Source organism: Haemorhous mexicanus, chromosome 27, assembly GCF_027477595.1.
Source record: "Haemorhous mexicanus isolate bHaeMex1 chromosome 27, bHaeMex1.pri, whole genome shotgun sequence".
NCBI lineage: Eukaryota > Metazoa > Chordata > Aves > Passeriformes > Fringillidae > Haemorhous > Haemorhous mexicanus.
In genome coordinates, this window is record NC_082367.1 from 1,408,826 (window position 1) to 1,428,144 (window position 19,319).

At 50.1% G+C, this 19,319-nt stretch overlaps 1 protein-coding gene across 7 annotated transcripts in view; it reads left to right on the forward strand.

Annotated features, from left to right (window-relative positions):
- Positions 1 to 19,319, forward strand: part of HIVEP3 (HIVEP zinc finger 3) — a 303,760-nt gene that overhangs the window by 212,132 nt on the left and 72,309 nt on the right. For 2 of the 7 annotated variants that reach the window (XM_059868574.1, XM_059868575.1), the window contains one exon: positions 17,271 to 17,410. The exons of the other annotated variants lie outside the window; for them this stretch is intronic. The gene's annotated coding sequence lies outside the window, so the exon portion shown is untranslated. The remainder of the gene's footprint in view (positions 1 to 17,270; positions 17,411 to 19,319) is intronic. 7 annotated transcript variants of the gene reach the window in all.

The following is a 19,319-nucleotide window of genomic DNA, read 5'->3' on the forward strand; positions in this document are numbered from 1 at the left end:
TAATTTAATTTTCAATGAATAATTGTATATGAAATATATTCAATGGAAGATTGAGTATGTTCAATATTCAATTGACTATTGGATATAATAACAACAGCTCATATTTAATAATTGAATATTGAATACTATATTCAGTTGACTATTGAAAATAATAATAACAAGGCAATTATTCAATGATTCAATAATTCAGTGATTCCATGATTCTGTGATTCTGTAGTTCTGTGATTCAATAATTCAATAGTTCTATGGTTCTATGATTGAATAATTGAGTGATTCCATGCTTCAATGATTCCATGATTCCATGATTCTAGAATTCTGTGATTATATGATTCACTAATTCAATATTCAATTAATAATTGAATATTAAATATATTGAGTATTCAATTGAATAGTGAATATAATAATAAGAGCTCATATTTAATAATTGAATATTGAATACTGTATTCAGTTGAATATTGAATATAATAATAATTATTCAATGGTTGAAAAATTCAGTGATTCCATGACTCCGTGATTCTAGAATTCTGTGATTCTATAGTTCAATAATTCAATATTCAATGAATAATTGAATATTAAATATATTCAGTATTCAATAGAGAATATAATAACAGCTCGTATTTAATAATTGAATATTGAATACTATATTCAATTGAATATTGAATATAATAATAACAACTCAATTATTCAGTGATTGAATATTGTATTCAATGATTGATCATTGGACTTGGGGGGTTCCCAGATGGAGGGAGGAATGATGAATCTGAATCCATGTTCTTGAAGGCCAATTTATTATTTTATGATACTGTATTATATTAAGGAATGCTGTACTAAACTATACTAAAGAATACAGAAGGGATACAGACAGAAGGCTAAAAGATAATAATGAAAACTCCTGACTCTCTCCAGAGCCTGACACAGCTTGGCCCTGATTGGCCAAAGAGTGAAAACAACTCCCAGCAGAATGCAATGGAACAATCACCTGCGGGTGAACAATCTCCAAACACATTCCACATGAGCACAGCACAGGAGAAGCAAATGAGATAAGAATTGCTTTCATTTTCTCTGAGGCCTCTCAGCTTCCCAGGAGAAAAATCCTGGGTGAAGGGATTTTTCCAGAAAATGTGAATGCCACACTTGATCTCTGCAGGATCTGCTGGGCAGATGGAGCTGCCACCAGCCCTCCTCCCACCAAACTTCCCAAGTGCTGGCACAGCCCTGCAGAGCTGCAGGGAACCCGACCACGGCTGCACAAAGGGCAGCCCACCTCCCCAGCCCCCCACCCTGGGTGAAAGTCCCAGCAGCTCTTCCAGGGATGGGAAAGATCCAGGGGGAGATGCAGCAGGGAAGTGTCTTGGGTTGGAAGATGTGCCTGGGGGTGTGTTTTATTCTACCCCCACCTGTCAGAGCTGGGCAGCTCTCTGCTGTCCATGGGGCAGTTTTCTTTATCTCTCCCACAGCCAATCCTCCCTCCAGGAGATCTCTTCTGTCCATGGCCACTCAGTGTCCCTGGGGAGCTCCCAGTGGGGCTGGGGGTGCTCTGGGGCTGGGCTCTGTGTGGTGTGATCCCCGAGCCAGGCCTGCTCAAGGGAGGGATTGTCCTGCTCTGCTCTGGGCTGGGGTGGCCTCTCTCCAGTGCTGGGGGAACTTGTGGGGTGTAAGAAAGATCTGAAGGTGTTTAGAAACTGTCCAGAGGTGGGACAAGGGGATGGGGAAGGGTCAGGAGCAGCTGGAGGCTCTTGGTGTATGCAGCTGGATCAGGGCACGCTGAGGGCAGAGCTCAGGGATCTGCAGCTCCTCCCGAGGGGCAGCTCCCATCTCTGCTCTGGGACAGGGACAGCAGCCAGGGCACGGCTGGGACTGGGCCAGGGCAGCTCAGGCTGGAGATCAGGGCAAGGCTCTTCCCCCAGAGGGTGCTGGCACTGCCCAGGCTGCCCAGGGAATGGGCACAGCCCCGAGGCTGCCAGAGCTCCAGGGATGCCCAGGCTGGGGCTGGTGGGGTCCAGGAGCTGGAATTGATAATTCACTATTTAAGAAGAGAATTTTAAAAATCTTGGTGCTCCAGAACAAAAAATACAAATTTTGCCATTGGCAGCCAGCCAGATGTGGCTACAGGAATATCAAATGCTTTGCAAAGAATAGAAATATTTCTTTGTATTATTATGGGGTTTTTTTTGTTTGACCTTCAGCACTGTGGGCTCTCCATGACCAGAGAAAATTGTGCTGGTTTCTGGTTTCTGACCGTGGCTGCTCATCCAAACCCACTCTGGAGTGTCACAGTTGGCCTGTGCACACCACAGCCCAGCTGCAGCCTGAGGCTCTGTGTGAGATGCAGAGAAATGTGACTGAAAAGGAGCAGGTTTCCAGGAATTCCCCATGCTTTGGTTTGTGCAAGGCCTGAAATGCAGGATGGGTTTCTCTTACCCTGAGCAGATCTCCAGCAGCAATCAGAGGTGAATTACAACAAGAATTGCTGGGTTTGGGAGGGCCCACAGAGATCTGTCCTCGGGCTTTGGAAGTTGGGGTATTTCTCCTCGAACAGCAAAACCATCAATGAAAACATCTGGGATTGAATTTTAGAGGTCTGGGCAGTGAAGCCAGACAAAAAAAGCCTTGAAAAAAAGGGAACAGAATCTGAGCAGAGCAGGAATCAATCACTGGAACATCATCACTGAGAGCTGCTGCTTCTGCCACTGTTTGCAGTCTTTAAATCAAGACTATTTTCTATTTTCATGTGAGAAATTGAAGCTTAAGGATGAGTCCTGAGCTGGGTGCAGAAATGCCTGGGGGGTTCTGCAGCCTGGGTTTAGCAGGTCAGGCTTAGTCAGGCCCTGTGCTGTGTCCTGGGCTCAGTGTCTGAGCATCTCTGAGGACCCTGTGGGGTTGTGGCAGCACTTTTTAAGCCACCAATCTTTTCATGTTCCTGGAAATGCTGATTCCAAAAAACCAGCAGAGTTTTTGACTGAAATCTGCAGCAGAGTTGTTTGGCTGAAATTCCCTGTCTGCAGTGCCCTATAAACAGGAGCATTAGTGTTATCCAGATAAAACCAGTGTTATCTCTTAGTCTGAGGCTGAGATGAGTTCCCAGGATAAATGCTGGGCTAATTTCACTCCAGTTCATCACTGGTGGTCACTTTGAGGAGCTTAAGGAGGCTCCTGCACAGCTCACAAGGCAAAAGCTGAGACCAGCAGGGGCTCCATGGGTTATTCTGCCCCTGGGCAAACAAACAACTTCTTGTGCCATGATCCTTTTTAATTTAACGCATTTTGGGGGATCCATTTTACAGTTTTGAGCCCTTCCCTTAAACTCCAGGTGTGGGTGTAAGACTGACACATCTGCTGGGGGAAGGAATGGGATCTTCCAAACTGACTTTTAGGAGAGAAAATAAAAACCAAACCCAAAAGGGACCAAAACCCATGAAAATAAAGGCATTGTAGCCTCACAGAATGGTTTGGGCTGGAAGGGACTTAAAGACCATGGGCAGGGACACCTTCAGGAGACCAAGCCGCTCATGTTGGACATTTCTCTCTTTTTGGTGTGAGATCAGCATTCTGCTCATCTTCCCAAGCATCCTCCCTGTGCCACCAGAGCAGGGCCATATTTGCAGCTCTCCTTGTCCGTGGATGAGCTCAAAAGGCTCAGGGAGGAAAATCCTACAAGGCTCTCGGAAAGCCGAGGCTGTAATTTCAGTGAGCTCCTCCGCGGCGACCCAACTGCTCGGGTTCCCCAGGCCTCGCCCCCGTGGGTGTGGGGTGAGCAGCTCAGGAGGGCTCTGGGGTTTCCTGCAGCGCCAGGGATTATTCAGCACCTTGCAGGCAGCTCAGGTCGGGCTGCTTTGGGGCGTGGGAGCACCATTCTTGCAGCACTCCCTCCTGCAGCTCTGCCCCGCGTCCCCGCTGTGGGTGATGGAGCAGCACACAGAGCTGCTGCTGCCTGCTGCAGGTTTCCACCAGGGAAACTGCTGTGTGGGGACCCCGAGGGGCTGGAGCTCTCCTGGGGGAATCTGAGCCGCCCTCAAGCTGTGCTTTGTGCAGGGTTTCCGAGCCCCCGGGCGCTGGCAGAGGTGTGGAACCACATCCTGCCCACAGCTCGGAGCCTCCGTGCGAGGAGAGAGTGACTGAGCTTGCAGAGCTCGGAGGAGAGCCAGGAGCCTCCTGCCCTTTCACACCAGCCCACGGGCACCTTTGCCTCTCTGCCCCTCGTTTTCCCACCCTGCCACTGGCTGGTCACTGGCTGGTCACTGCTTGGTCAGTGGTTGGTCACTTGTTGGTCACTGGTTGATCACTGGTTGGTCTTTAGTTGGTCATTGGTTGGTCACTGGTTGATCACTGATTGGTCACATGTTGGTCACAGCTTGGTCAGTGGTTGGTCACTGGTTGGTCAATGGTTGGTCACTGGCTGGTCACCTGTTAGTCATTGCTTGGTCACTGGTTGGTCACTGGCTGGTCACCTGTTAGTCACTGGTTGGTCAGATGTTGGTTAGTGGTTGGTCTTTAGCTGGTCATTGGTTGGTCACTGGTTGGCCATTGGTGGGTCAGTCACCTGTTGGTCCCTGGTTGGTCAGTGGCTGGTCAGTGGTTGGTCACTGGATGGTCACTGATTGGTTACAGATTGGTCACTGATTGGTCATTGGTTGGTCAGTGGTTTGTCACTGATTGGTCACTGGCTGGTCACTGGTTGATCTCCAGCGGGTCACTGATTGGTCAGTGGTCGGTTCAGTGACTGGCCCTGGGCACAACCCCAGTTTTCCTGCCCTGCCCAGGGCTGGCGCTGCCCAGGGTCACTCTCCCTGTGCCTGCTGCTCTCTTTGAAGCCCTGAGCTCTCCCTGCAGTCCCCCTGTCTTGAGCTCTCTTTGCAGCTCCCTGCCCTGGGCTCTCCCTGCAGCCCCCTGCCCTACCCTGGGCTCTCCCTGCAGCCCCCTGCCCTGCCCTGCCCTGCCCTGAGCTCTCCCTGCAGCCCCCCTGCCCTGAGCTCTCCCTGCAGCCCCCCACCCTGCCCTGCCCCAAGCTCTCCCTGCAGCCCCCCTGCCCTGAGCTCTCCCTGCAGCCCCCCTGCCCTGCCCTGAGCTCTCCCTGCAGCCCCCCTGCCCTGCCCTGCCCTGAGCTCTCCCGGTTCCCTCCTTCGGAGCCGCCTGCCCGGGGGCTCTCAGGGCCCTCATCCCAGCCCTCCCTGAGCCTGTCCCCACTGCTGTGTCCCCGCTGTGACAGAAATGTCTCTGCAGACACCAGAACCCTCAGCTCCGTGCAGAAACCCAGACCTGAGCCCTGCTCCGTGCCTGTCAGGGCCTGCAGCCCTCCTTTATTTGATGCTCAGGCATCAAGCAGGAATGCTGGCCCCTGGAGAGGGAATTATTTTTGTGCTTTTAATTTTTTTAACCTTTCCTTAAGAGGTTGGAGGCAATTTCAGACTTGCCTCATGTCCAAACGTTGCTTTGCCCGTGGAGGGGAGGCAGAGGTCTGGTTCCAGCACTGGCTGCTTGTCCACAGGGTGGATTTAACAGGGAATTGTCCCTCCCTGGACCCAAACCTCTTTGGATTCTTTGGGATTATTGAGGGGTCTCTGTGCTCAGGGCTGGTTTGCAGCAGCCCCTTGAAGAAGGAGTCACTGTTAAAGGTTCAGGGCTGTGCTTGGTAAATGGTATTTGGGGAAAAATAAATATTGTTCTGCTCTGGGATACACCAGGAAAAGAATTGGGAATCCAGCAGTGAGGGCTCCTGGATTTAATCAAGGAATCTGAACAAAAATCCAAAAACTCCTTGTGGCATTTCTCACACTGACCCAGCACAGTCAGAGGGGGCTGAGGATCCACCTTGCCAGCAGCTGATGGGTTTAAGTGTTTTTATTTGGTTTATTTTTTTATTTTTTTAAGTAGCCACCTAATCTCAAGTACAGGTGTGCAGCTGCTTGTGATCTTTGAAGAATTTCTTGCTTGCATTGAAATAATGGAATTTTTTGTGATCTCTCAGCTGTTCCATCAGAGATCTCATCCCAGGGAGGGTTTTTGAAGCATTCTTCTCCTCAGGGCTCTGCAGAGCAGGAGGATTTTTGGATCAGTAGCTGAGTACATGAGTAATTCCTGGCTTGGGGTTCTCTGCAAATTTCAGATCTGTTTTTTAAATTTCTTAGAAAAGGTAACACACATTTAAATAAATAAAACAGGTTGGATGTGTTAAGGAAAATATTTTTCCATTTTTTCCTGACAAACACATTTAAATTCTTTAAAAAATACCCCCAAATGAATGTTTTGAAGCCTATTTTTTATTGAGCCCCGTGCTAAGCTGAAGGAATGTGATCTCAGATTTCCTGGATGTCCATCCACAGGGATATATATCCACTGCCTTTGCTAGGGATGGCCAAAAAAAATATTTATTTGCCTTGAAATCTTTAATATTTGACCTGCAGATCATTCCCTTGATGCCATTCCAGCTCCGAGCCCTGAAGAGCTCAGCTGGGAAGTGCTGGGAGGTGTTTTATTTTTGGTCACCAGTGTGAGCTGGTTTCTAATTAAACAGAAGCTCACACCTTATCTCGTTAGAGACACGATAACCAACGTGCACAGCACTGGCTGATCACTGGGAATGAATTCCCTGAGTCTGGCAGGGTCAGAAAAGGGGCTTTTGTGCCACTGAATGGTCTCGTTCTCCCGGTCTGCACGGAGGTGGCACTTTGCTCCTGGTGTGAATTTGCTGGGAGATTTATCCAGGCCCTGGATGTGACCCAGCAGGCACAGCTGGAATATTGCCAGGAGGCAGAGTGCACTGGGACTGCTTTCCTTTTGATTCAGGGGAAGTTATGGAACAGGACTTTGGACCTCGGTGGTGACTCTGGGGTCACCTCTCAATTTGCCATCTGCAGGTGCCTTCACCAGTAAACATGGACAGCAAAAGGCCCTGAAATTGAGTTGTTTCTCATGAATTAAAGCTCTGGAATGTTCTGCCCGGGGAGGTGGTGGAGTCCCCATCCCTGGGGGTGTTTAACAAAGCCTGGATGTGGCACTGGGTGCCAGGGGTGAGTTGGGGTGTTGGGGCTGGGTTGGGCTCGATGAGCTTGAAGATCTCTTCCAACCCAGTGATTCTGGGAATTCTGGGGATTCTGGGAATTCTGTGGCTGCCCCAACCCTGGAAGGTCCCAGACCAGGTTGGAAACTATTGTAAATCAAAGGCAACTCCAGCGTTGGTGAGGGAGAGAGAACGATGTATTGGACTCCATCATCAGAAGGCCAATGAATTACTTTATTATACTACACTCTGTACATTTCACCTAAACTGAGTCTGCCGGGCACTCACTCTTGCTCACAGGGGCACAGAACTGCTCTCATCTCTCCTTCTCTTGTGACTGTCCCGTGACAGTCCCACACACACACACCTGGCCCTGACAGGCCAAGGGAACAAAACATCTTCACTGTGGGTAAACAATCTCCATATTGCATTCTACTTTAGCACAACACAGGCACAGCAAGAGAGATAAGAATTGTGTTTTCCTTCTTCTCTGCTTGTCTCACAGCTTCTCTCTGTTCAGAGGGCGTGTGAATACCACAGGAAACAACCTGGGGGAGTAGGAGGGAGTGGAAGGTGGATGAGCTTTAGGGTCCCCCCAGCCCAAACCATTCCATGAATCCATGCCCAGGTAGAAATCCAGCAGGTGGGTGCAGCAAACACAAAAGTTCCACATGAGCTCCTCCCTTGGTGGGTTCCAGTGGCCCCAGATGAAGATCCCTGTTCCCATAGAGTGGGAATGGGGTGAGGCTGGGGAGAATCCTCCTGGTCATCCTTCACCCCAATCCTCCTGGGAGCTGCTGGGGTCATCTCCCCTGTGTGGCTTTGTCCTCCTGGCTGCATCCTGTTCCCATTTGGAGCCCTCAAACCCTCACAGGGATAAAGTGAAGGAAAATGTCAGGAAGTGGCACTGTCTGAAGAGATGGAGCAAGGAAAAGCCAGCACCGGGATTCTTGGGTTTTAATCTGGCATTTCAATCTTGGAATGGCTGTCCCACCCCAGGCAGAAACTTCCAGGTTCTTACTTTGATATAGAATTGTTCAATTCATGATTGTTCTTCGCCCTGCAGCTTTGCTGGACACTCAGATTTGTCCCACCAAAGCACAGCGCTCTTCCCCATCCAAATCCACCCCAGGTGTCCCAAAGAGCCACCCCAATCCACTGGAAGCAGAAGGTGCTGGAAGAAATATTTGGCCAGGCTGCATCCCTGTGTAGGAGTCAGGAATTTCTGAGGGATGCAATGGGATTGAAAGGGTGGAGACTCCCTGGTGTGGAGGAGATCCTGTCTGGGGTTCCGAGCACCTGGAAAATCCTGCTCTGGGTTTTGTGCCGTGCCCCCAGCCAGTGCTGGTGCTGTGGATTCCTGAGGAGCAGGTTTATGAGGGGAAAAGCCAGAAGAGAGGGACACGCAGCCAATGGGGTCCCTACATAAATATTTGCCTTCACCTACAAGAAGGATCTGTTAAGAAGAGGCCAATCACCTGGAAATGACCCAAAACACGTTCTGCCGCGTTAAGCCCCGCCTGTTTCCCTGGCACAAGGTGTATTTTTATATGAGCAGACAAGGCAGTTCTGTGAGCCTGTGATGACAAGGGAGCCAACACTGCCCAGACTTGACTCTGCTCTCCCTGCAAAGCTCCTGGCATTCCCTCAAACTCAGTCATGCTTTCTCTCCCTTTCCTGTTAAACAAATGCATATCTTGATTTCGAGTGATTTGTGCTCTCTGTGTGCTCTCCAGAGCTCCAAAACACGAGGTTTCCCCCCCTGGATGTGGGGAACATCAGGATCTTGCAGGGGGGACAGGGCTTCACACCCTTCCCAGCTGTCTGAAATTGGGATCTGTCTAGAATTGCCTAGAACTGGGATTTGGCTGGGAATTTTTAACCAGAATTGCACATGGAGGTGTGTGTGTGCACAGACATCTGCAGGATAAAAATATATATATAAAAATATACATACAAAAATAAATATATACTATAATACATATCTATACATATAGACATATAAATAAATATAGACAAGATATAAATAGCCAAACTATCCTTTGGAAATGAGGGGTTGGGTAAGGAAAAACTCCACCTTGTGCAGCTGGCTCTGCATTCCCTGGTGAATCCCTTTCCAGCAGCTCCACCTTGCCTGGGAAAATATTTACCTGGAGAAAAGCTGTGTTAATTAACCCAGCCACAGAGTGGGAGCACAGCAGAGGCTTTGTGGGGCTGAGGGTGGCACTGGGGACAGGCAGGGACTCGCTCACAGTGTCAAATTCATCTTTCTGGGTTTGTCACCCTTTCTGTAATGTGACAAAATGTAAATGAATGTCAGGATGTGCTCCCCACGAGGCTCTGGAAAAGGGAGATTTCCAGCCTGGAGAAAGGATCAGGAACTCTGGGATTGCCTGTAGGAAATAAATGGATTATTTATCTCTGTTTCTGCCTTTCATTGGGGGTAGGGAAAAGCCCCATTGCCTTTGGTCCTGAATCTGCTGGGAAAGTTTCCTTGCTGAATCTCCACCGAGATTCCCATTATTTTTTCATTTAAAGAGCAGTCTTTCAGCATTTCTTCTGTACATTTAACTAAATAAGATACAGACTGTCACAAGACAACACTCTGTGTTGTTGTTGTGTCCAGAAAGTGGAAAATTCATTTATTTTGATTTTCACACTTTCACAGGTGCAGGAATTCCCAAACAAAAAAATTCCCAAGGAAAAATGCATTTGCACCATCCTAATGGAGGGAATTTTTACCATATTTGTATTTTTACAGTGTTAATATTTGTATTTTTACTTTCTTTAGAGCACCAAGGAACTTGGTTAGCACAAAGCTGGCATTCCAAAGCTGGAATTCTGTCCATGAGGAGAGGGCAGCCTTGTGTGGTACTGCAGGGCAGCAGGGAAAGGGAACATTCCTGCTCCTCCCTCCTGCATCCCAAGCAAATTCAAATCTGGCAGCTTTTTGTGATGTCAGCTGGAAGGATCCCTTCAGTGGGTTGAACAATAATCTCAGAGTCGGTTTTAATTCCATTCTGTTTAAGTCTTATTGCACTTTGCTTAATTGCTTCTGCTTTGTCCTTAACGAGACAAAGAGCAGTTTGTGTAAGGGAAAAATTGCAGAGCAGCAGAGCTGGAATTTGCATGTTAAAAGTTTCCTTTTGATTGTTTTCATTGCCTCCCAATCCCTCGTTTGGTTTGGTTTTGTTCAGTCCTGCAAAGCTGCTGAGCCCTGCAGGTGACATCACCAGCCTGGCCGTGTCCTGCCAGGGCATCCCTGGGGAAAACTCCCCTGGATCACACCCAGGAAGGCTCTGCATGGGCAGGACCAGCCCTGCTCACACGTGGATGGGGCAGAGCCTCCCTGGCCCAGCCCTCCGGCAGCCTGGGCACTTCTGCAGGCTGCCAAAAGGGTCCCTCTCTCATGATATTTGCAAAACACACCAAAATTCCTCATTTTTCCCATTTTGGATTTGCTCCAGCTCCCACAGCAACCAACGGTCAGGAAAGCAGGGACTGAGCCAAACAATGCAACCCATGGCACTTCCTGGGGTTTTTTTCTGTTTTTTTTTTTTCCCAATTATTTTCTTTAGTGAATCCTGACGGGAGTGCTACTCTCAGGAAGCCCTGGAATGCCAAATAAAGGAAAGGAAATGGCATTAATTCAGCTGGAGGAAACTTGGGAAAAGCTGCTCCTCCCTGGTGTTCCCCCGCTGTGGAGAGCCAGCTAAGGCTGAGTTACTACGAGCTGAAAAGGGCACATTTGCAACTTTACTGCAGAGCTTTCCCAGTGTCCTTGTTGGAACAAACTTCCCAGGGAAGTGGTGGGATCTCATCCTTGGAAGTGCTCAGAAAACGAGCAGAGATGTGCTTTGGGAACGTGGTGTGATTGGGTGGAAGGCTGGACTTGTCCTGGAGAGCTTTTCCAAGTTTAATGATTTGGTGTTTCTGTGGAAATCCTGCAGGATTTAGGTGGGCTGGCCTGGGGTCTGGATCCTGCTGTTGGGGAAGGTGAAACAGGAAAGCCTGATCAATACGATTGCCTGGCAAAAGGTTTTGAGAATATGGAAACTATGAGTGAGATGGAAATGAAAGCAGCTCTGAGATCCCTCAGTTACTGAACACCTGGAAAACAATGGCATGGCCAGCTGAAGGGAATCCCCTTGTGATCAAACAACACCCTCTGCTTGCAGGCAGCTCCAAGGGGCAGAGCAGACCCTGCTGGCTTGGCAGAAGGGCCCAAAGAGGAGTTTTTAGGGTTTAAAATGGAACACAGTGTGGTAATATAATGATTCTTATGGGCTGTATGTAAATGCTGTAGGATTTGTATCTTGGACTGGATTGGTCAGTGAGAATTAGAATATTCAGCACAGAAGATTTCTGGTATTGTAATGGGAACCTCGCTCTCTCATCCTCTTTTACTCTCTCATCCTCTTTACCCCTCTCTTCTCTCAGCCCTGCTCTGGGCTGTGTTTGGCAGCTCCCAGCAGGGCCCTGCACCCAGGCCCTTGGCAATAACCCACAAGTTCCAAGCCCTGGTTCAGAGATCTCTGGTCTCTGTCCGTCCTGACCGTCCTCCCCTGTGGTATTGTCCACAAGGGTCCCAGGAGGAGGGAAGAGATGAGAAAGTTGACTCCATGTTTCAGAAAGCTTGATTTATTATTTTATGATAGATAATATATTAAAACTATACTAAAAGAATAGAAGAAAGGATTTCATCAGAAGGCTAAGCTAAGAATAGATAAGCAATGAATAACAAAGGCTTGTCTCTGACTGACACAGTCTGCACAGGTGATCTGTGATTGGCCTTTAATTGGAAACAACCAGATGAGACCAATCCCAGATCCACCTGGTGCATTCCACAGCAGCAGATAATCATTGTTTACAGTTTGTTCCTGAGGCCTCTCAGCTTCTCAGGAGGGAAAAATCCCAAGGAAAGGATTTTTCATAAAACATGTTGGTGACACTCCCCCTGTCACTCCTACATCCTGGGTGGTCAAATCCGTGTGGATAAAGTGCTGGGGAATATTTTGGGAATGGGGATTAGCTCATTTTTGCCACAGCCATGAGGTTCCTGCTGCTGCCTCCTGGCTGCCCTCAGCTCTCCTTTGGGGGGGTCATTCACTGGCCATCCCACCAGTGTGGCTGCAGCCCTCCTGCTGCTCCGGGAATTGTTCTCCTGGATTCCAGGGAACAGGAGGTTCCAAACTGGTCCCTCATGGACAGCTCAGCCCAGGTGTGTGAGCAGCAGCCAGCACCTGGGGCTGCCTGGGCTTCATTCATGGGAGAGGAGATCAGAGAAGGGCTGGGACAAAGCTGGGGGGCTGCTTGAGCTCTGCTTCCCTCCCTGAGGGCTGGAGTATAGGCTGGATATTAGGGAAAAGGTTTTTACAGAAAGGGCGATAAAGTTCTGGAATGTTCTGCCCAGGGAGGTGGTGGAGTCACCATCCCTGGGGTTGTTTAACAAAGCCTGGATGTGGCACTGGGTGCCAGGGGTGAGTTGGGGTGTTGGGGCTGGGTTGGACTCTATGAGCTTGAAGGTCTTGTCCAACCCAGTGATGCTGGGAATTCTGGGAATTCTGTGAATCACTGCTGGGTTCCTGTGCTGGCAATTTGGGATCTTAGCTCCTGCTGGAGCCAGGATTTGTGCTGGGCTTGAAGTATGAGCCAGGCTCTGGCACATCCCAGGGTCAGCTCCAGGAGCTGGGCTCTCCCTGACCTGCTGCAGCTCCCAGACCAGGCTGGAAGTTGGTCTGGGAACCCTGCTCATCCCAGCACTGCTCTCAAACCCCTCCGACTGCAGCCCAGGCTCAGAGCAAAGAGTGGGTGTCTGCAAGCTGCCCTCTGCTCTCCTGAACAGTTTGGCAGCCTGAGCTCCGCTGGGCTTCATCCGTCCTGGCTCAGCTTCCCTTGGAGCTTTTCCCTCTGCTCTGAGCCAAGGCTGGAGCTCAGCTGGAGCAGGAGCAGCCCCAGGGGCAGCAGGGCAGTGCCTGGTGTGGGGTCATCCTCCACCCTCAGCTGCAGAGCTGCTGGGGCCGCTCCAGTTCCAGGAAACAAAGGAGGCAGGATCACTTTCCTGAACTGAATTCCTGATTGGAAGGAGCTCCCTCCATCTCGGGGGCTGCAGTTTGGGTGTGCCCTCTGCAGAAGGGTGAGATTCACCTTGGAGCAAGATCCAGCTTCTCAAACTGAGAAACAATCTTAGAAAAACCCTTCCTGTGCCTGCCTTGGTGTGGCGTTGGAGATGTGGGCATCCACGGGCTGTGTGGGCATCCATGGACTGTGTGCGCATCCACGGGCTGTGTGGGCATCCACGGGCTGTGTGGGCATCCACGGGATGTGTGGGCATCCACGGGATGTGTGGGCATCCACGGGATATGTGGGCATCCGCGGGCTGTGTGGGCATCCATGGGCGGTGTGGGCATCCATGGGATATTGGATTTTGGAAGAGGGACATGGAGAAGGGAGCAGGGAGTGTGGAGCCCGTCCTGACTCCCTGGGAAGGCCCAGACTTGGTGTGTGCATCCATGGATTGGTGTGTGCATCCATGGATTGGTGTGTGCATCCATGGATTGGTGTGTGCATCCATGGATTGGTGTGTGCATCCATGGATTGGTGTGTGAATCTATGGATTGGTGTGTGCATCCATGGATTGGTGTGTGCATCCATGGATTGGTGTGTGAATCCATTCATTGGTGTGGGAATCCATGGATTGGTGTGTGTGAATGTATGGACTGATGTGTACATCCAGGGACTGGTGTGTGAATCCATGGATTGGTGTGTACATCCAAGGATTTGTGTGTGCATCCATGGATTGGTGTGTGCATCCATGGATTGGTGTGTGAATGCCTGGATTGGTGTGTGAATCCATGGATTGGTGTGTGAATCCATGGATTGGTGTGTGTGAATGTATGGACTGATGTGTACATCCAAGGATTGGTGTGTGCATCCAGGGATTGGTGTGTGAATCCATGGATTGGTGTGTGCATCCAAGGATTGGTGTGTGCATCCAGGGATTGGTGTGTGAATCCATGGATTGGTGAGTGAATCCATGGATTTCTGGCTGTCCATGGAAGAAAATCCAGGCAGTCTCCAAGGAGAGGCTCATCCAGGGAGGATCAGGGTGAGCTGTTCCCAGTGACCCCTGAAGCTCCTGGCCACGGAACCAGGGCTGTGGGATCGACTCCTTCCCGCTGCAATCCTGAGGTTGAGCAGGAATCACAAACTCCCTCCCAGCTGCAGTTGTCCCTTCCTTCTATTATTTTTCCCCACTCCTGTGGTTTGAAAGGATGCAGAAACATCCCGGGAGGTTTCTCAATCCCTGGGTTCAAGCAGGAGTCTCTGCAGGGTAACACCTTTCCAGGGAAAGGCCATTCCTGCCTTCCCTGTGCTCAGGGCACATGGCCTTGGATGGAATCAATGCTCACTACGAGCTGCCTCCCCATCCTGAGGGATTGGCAGCTTGGAGTGGTCAGTCCTGGGGAATTCTGAAGGAATCATTAGGCTGGAGTGGTTTAAAAATATTAAATAGTGGCTTTGAAACAGTGAGAAGGGAGAGCAGCAGGGATTTGCACAATCCCATGGAGGAGATGAGCTGGGAATGCTCAGAATTCCTCACAGGCACTGGATCTCAAGGGTCCATCTTGAATGTCTCTAAAAAAGTTGATCTTCTTGAATTTTGGTTACAAAGAAAACAGGATCAGTGACCTTATAAATGTGAGACACCCTGAGAATCCCTCTGGAATAAGGGAGTGCCTGCAGGGGCAGGAGCCAGGCTGCAATTCCCACTTTTAGTGATGGAAAAGGAGCAGCAGGAGCTGGGCTGGGGCTGGGAGGGAGCTGGGGAGCCTGGAGGCTGAGCCAGAGCCCTGTCCTGGCTGGGCAGAGCCGAGTGCTGCTCCAAGGAATTCATGGAAGTGCTGATGCTTTGCCCCATCCCTGCCCTTCTGTGGCTGCTGATCCTCAGGCTGCACAGGGCTTGCTGCTTTTTTTTCTTCCCCCCCTCCTCGAGTTTTGATGGTGATATTTCTGGGAATATTTAGCTCTCAAATATGCAGATTTTGCAATAATTTCTCTGTTGTGACTCAAAGGCTTTTCTGGAAAGCCTCTTTAAAGTGATGAAATTCTCTAGATTAACCCTTTGCCTTGAATAAATGCAGAGTTGGGTTTGCTCATGTTTTCCTCAGGGCCCTTCTCTGCCTGGTAAGGTGGGAGGGAAAGCTACAGAAACCCTGGGGGATAAAAATAAAAGTGAATAAGCACAAACTTTTAATCCTGGATTTTTTTTAATGAGCAGAGAAAGTCTCCTGGCTGCCTCCCCATCTGTTTCCAGTTAGGAGGATCCCTCTTTATCTCCGTGGGTCTCTCCCTTCCCAGAGGATCCCTGCCCCCCCCAGGCCCTCAGGGCTGAGTCACAGCCCAGCTGTGGAAGAGGGAAGTGTCCCCATCTGGAAATGGGGACTCACTCAGAGATGAACTTGCCCAGTTTCACACAGGAAATGTGTAACCAGAGTGGGAACTGAACCCAAATCTCTCCAGTTCAGCCCCGGGTTTTCTTCTCCCCTCAGGGATCCACGGCAGCTCAGCAGATGTTGCTCAAGTCTGAGGGTCCAAACGTGTGAATTCCAGGATCCTGGAATGGTTTGGGTTGGAAGAGATTTTCAATCCCACCCAGAGCCACCCCTGCCACGGCAGGGACACCTCCCACTGTCCCAGGGACCCCTCCCCCTGTGCCAGGGACACCTCCCCCTGTCCCAGGTGCTCCCAGCCCCAGTGTCCAGCCTGGCCTTGGCCACTGCCAGGGATCCAGGGGCAGCCCCAGCTGCTCTGGCAATTCCAGCCCAGCCCCTCCCCACCCTGCCAGGGAACAATTCCCAATTCCCAAGATCCCATCCAGCCCTGCCCTCTGGCACTGGGAGCCATTCCCTGGCTCCTGTCCCTCCATCCTTGTCCCCAGTCCCTCTGCAGCTCTCCTGGAGCCCCTTCAGGCCCTGGAAAGGGATCTCAGATCTCCCCAGAACCTTTTATCCTTTTTTGCAGCTGAACACCCCCAGCTCTTCCAGCCTTTCCTCACGGGAAAGGTGTTGGGAGGTACTGGGAGGTCTGTGGAAGGTGGGTGTGGAGCAACTGAATGACTTCCTTGAAATTAAAGTGGTCTAAATGCAAAGCTCGAGACTAAATAAGAGCTTTGGAGGAATGGCTGGGCCAGGAGGAGAAATAACTGATCCATGAGGGGGAGGAATAGCTGGGTCAAATGAGGAATACCTGATCCAGAGGAGGAGCACCTGGTGTAGATAAGGAATACCTGGGCCAGGAGGAGAAATTACTGATTCAGATGAGGAATTCCTGGGCTAGGAGGAGGAATATAGAAATACCTGGGCCAGCAGTGGGAATACCTGGTCTAGGAGATGGAATACAGGAGGAGGAGGAACACCTGGTCCAGGAGGGGAATAACTGCTCCAAGAGAAGGAATAACTGGGCCAGGAGGGGGAATACCTTGTCCAGGAGGAGAAATACCTGATCCAGGAGGAGGAACACGGTCAGGTTTTAGCTACTTTTTGCCAGGGTTGGGATTAAATGTGTGAGATGGTGTTTCTCATTTGGACTCAGATGTTTGTTAGTTCTTATCTCTGTCACAGTCCCACAAACCCTGAGTTCTGCAGCACTTCACTCTGACACACTGAAAATGGAGCCCTGTCTCTATGCAAGGCCTTTTAAGGATAAACTGCCCAATTAAGAAATGACACCTAAATTATTTTCACTTTTAACCCAATAACCAACCACCCATGGCCCACAATGTGGACATTTTTATCTAATTACACAAAACCACCCAAACCCATGGAGGAGAAAAGGAGAAGGAGAAAAGGAGAAGGAGAAAAGGAGAAGGAGAAGGACAAGGACCAGCCTCCACTCCAAAACCTCCATCTTGCTCTACATAAATCACTATATTCTAAACCCCAAACTCTGAGTTTCCCACACTGTGATACCCCACACTTCTACTCAAACCCCACACCCACAATCCCAGTTCTGTCATTCCATTCTGGAATAGGCCTGGAATGGCCTCAGGTCAGTGCAGTGTTCTCTGGGGGTCAGAGCCTGGCAGCACAGAAAGTCTCCAACTCTCAGGGACCAGGGTTCCAGCAGAAGCCCTGGGCTGGAGGAGCACAGCCTGCAGCGCTCTTTGCTCTGAGTGTTGGTGTCACCCCAGGGAGGCGGGTGCACCCCAGGGGCTCCCCAGCTGGGGCACTGTTTGTGCCCTGCTGTGGTTACCTGGGCCTGTCTCCAGCAGGGCCCCGGCTGCTCCTGCAGAGGTGGAACTGCCGGATCTGCACACCCTGAGCCCAGCCCGCTCCTCCTTCCACAGGCTGAGCTCAGCCGTGGGCCAACAAGAGGGGGACACCACCTAAAGTCCACACTGCCCATTCCACTGTGAGTAACCTCTGCTTTCTCCACCCTGGCTGCTCTCCCTGCCCTTTGCAGTGGGCTCCACCTGGGAGCAGGATCTGCCTTTCTCTTTGTCCAGTTTATTTTGCTTTCACTTCAGTTAATTTGAGGAACTTCTGCCTTGTGAGTCCTCCTAGTGCTGCATTTTTATATTTCTGTGTCCAGTTCTGAGCCTTCAGTTTGGGAAGGACATCGGGATGCCTGAGAGCATCCAGCGGGGGCAATGAGGCTGGAGAGGGGCTGGGAACACAAACCCAGACATGCAATGGCAGCAGCTGGGATCCGTGTGCCCCATAATCCATGGGGCATTTTCCTTTAGGATTTGCTGTCATTGTTCCAGTGCCGTGCTCAGAATACTGAGGGAAAGAGAGAATAAAAATGGTGAAGGGTTGTAGAATCATGGAATATCTTGAACTGGAAGGGACCAAAGATGATCAACCTGCCCAGACCCCCCACCAACCCCAGCCTGGGCATCCCTGGAGCTCTGGCAGCCTCGGGGCCGTGCCCATTCCCTGGGCAGCCTGGGCAGTGCCAGCAGCCTCTGGGGGAAGAGCCTTGCCCTGATCTCCAGCCTGAGCTGCCCTGGCCCAGCCCCAGCCGTGCCCTGGCTGCTGTCCCTGTCCCAGAGCAGAGATGGGAGCTGCCCCTCATGAATTTCCCCTTTTCTTCTTCCTTCCCTCTGGATCTTGGTGCAGAAACCTTCCCTGGCTTCTTTTTTTTTTTTTTTCCCTCCCATTTTTTGTTGCACTGTTAAATTTTCCTTGGAGAAGTCTCAGCCTGGATTGACTGCATCCAGCCAGGAGAATTATCCTTTGCCACTGGCATTCCAGGAGCCTCATTCCCAGTAATGGAACAAAGATGTCCAGAGTAGCCTGGACTGGCCTGGAATGGCCCTGCTTGCTGCTGTAGGCGGCCAGGTGTGTTTGTTTGTTGGTCTGGTCTTGAATAGTGCAGAATTCCTAAAAAGTAAAAATCAGCTGTGGCCCATGTGTTCATCAGAGGAGAATGAGGATGGTCTGAACATTTGGGGTGATACTGAATTAACTAGAGGATTTTCTTTGCAAGCACAATTATTAAACACTTAGGAATTGATATGTGCCCTATAGGAGAAAATTCAGTGTTATAATGTTGTTCAGATCGAGTTGGGAGTTCTTAAATGTGAATATTTGAGTTTGTGGCAGCTCATTCTGCTCTTGCTGAAAAATCCCTGCTTAAATCCACTTCTACCCAGTTAATGTTCTCTGTCCCTGCTTAAATCCAACTCTCCCAGGTTAAAAAGCTCTGTGTGTCACGAGTGGGGCAAACCCCAGCAATCTGTGCAGAAATCAAGGTGATAAATCAGCACCACGAGTGCCTTTGATCTTGAATAAAGGCTGGGCTCAAAGTCTAGCCCAGACCATGGTCAGGGTTAGTCAGCGTTGAGGGCACTCTGAAAAGGGGTTTCAAAATGTAATTAAATCCTTCTCACAGCAATGAGCCTGATTTCCTCAGCAAGTCAGGGCAAGAGCTGGTGCTCTGCAGGTCCTGGGAAGGTTTGAAGCTGGTGCTGGAAGGGAGCAGGGCCTGGATTTGAGGGGAAAAAGAAGGTTAAGTTCAAGGCTAGAACTGATTTTGTGTCATTTCCCCGAGATGTGTGTGACAGGCAGACTGGACTTATCCAGCCAGTAAAAAATGACACCTGAGGAGAGCCCAGGTCCCTGAACTGAGCCCCTCCAGGGAATCCATTGTCCCCACTGGGTCCCTGCCTCTGTCCATGAGGGAGTTGTGTCCAAGGACTTGAACCCACATTTGGCCATCTGAGGTGACAATTTTCAGAGAGTTTGTGGAGTCTGGCTGGTCATGAGGTGTGCCAGGGTGTCCCAGTACCATTAGACTGCTAAATTCAGCTAAATCC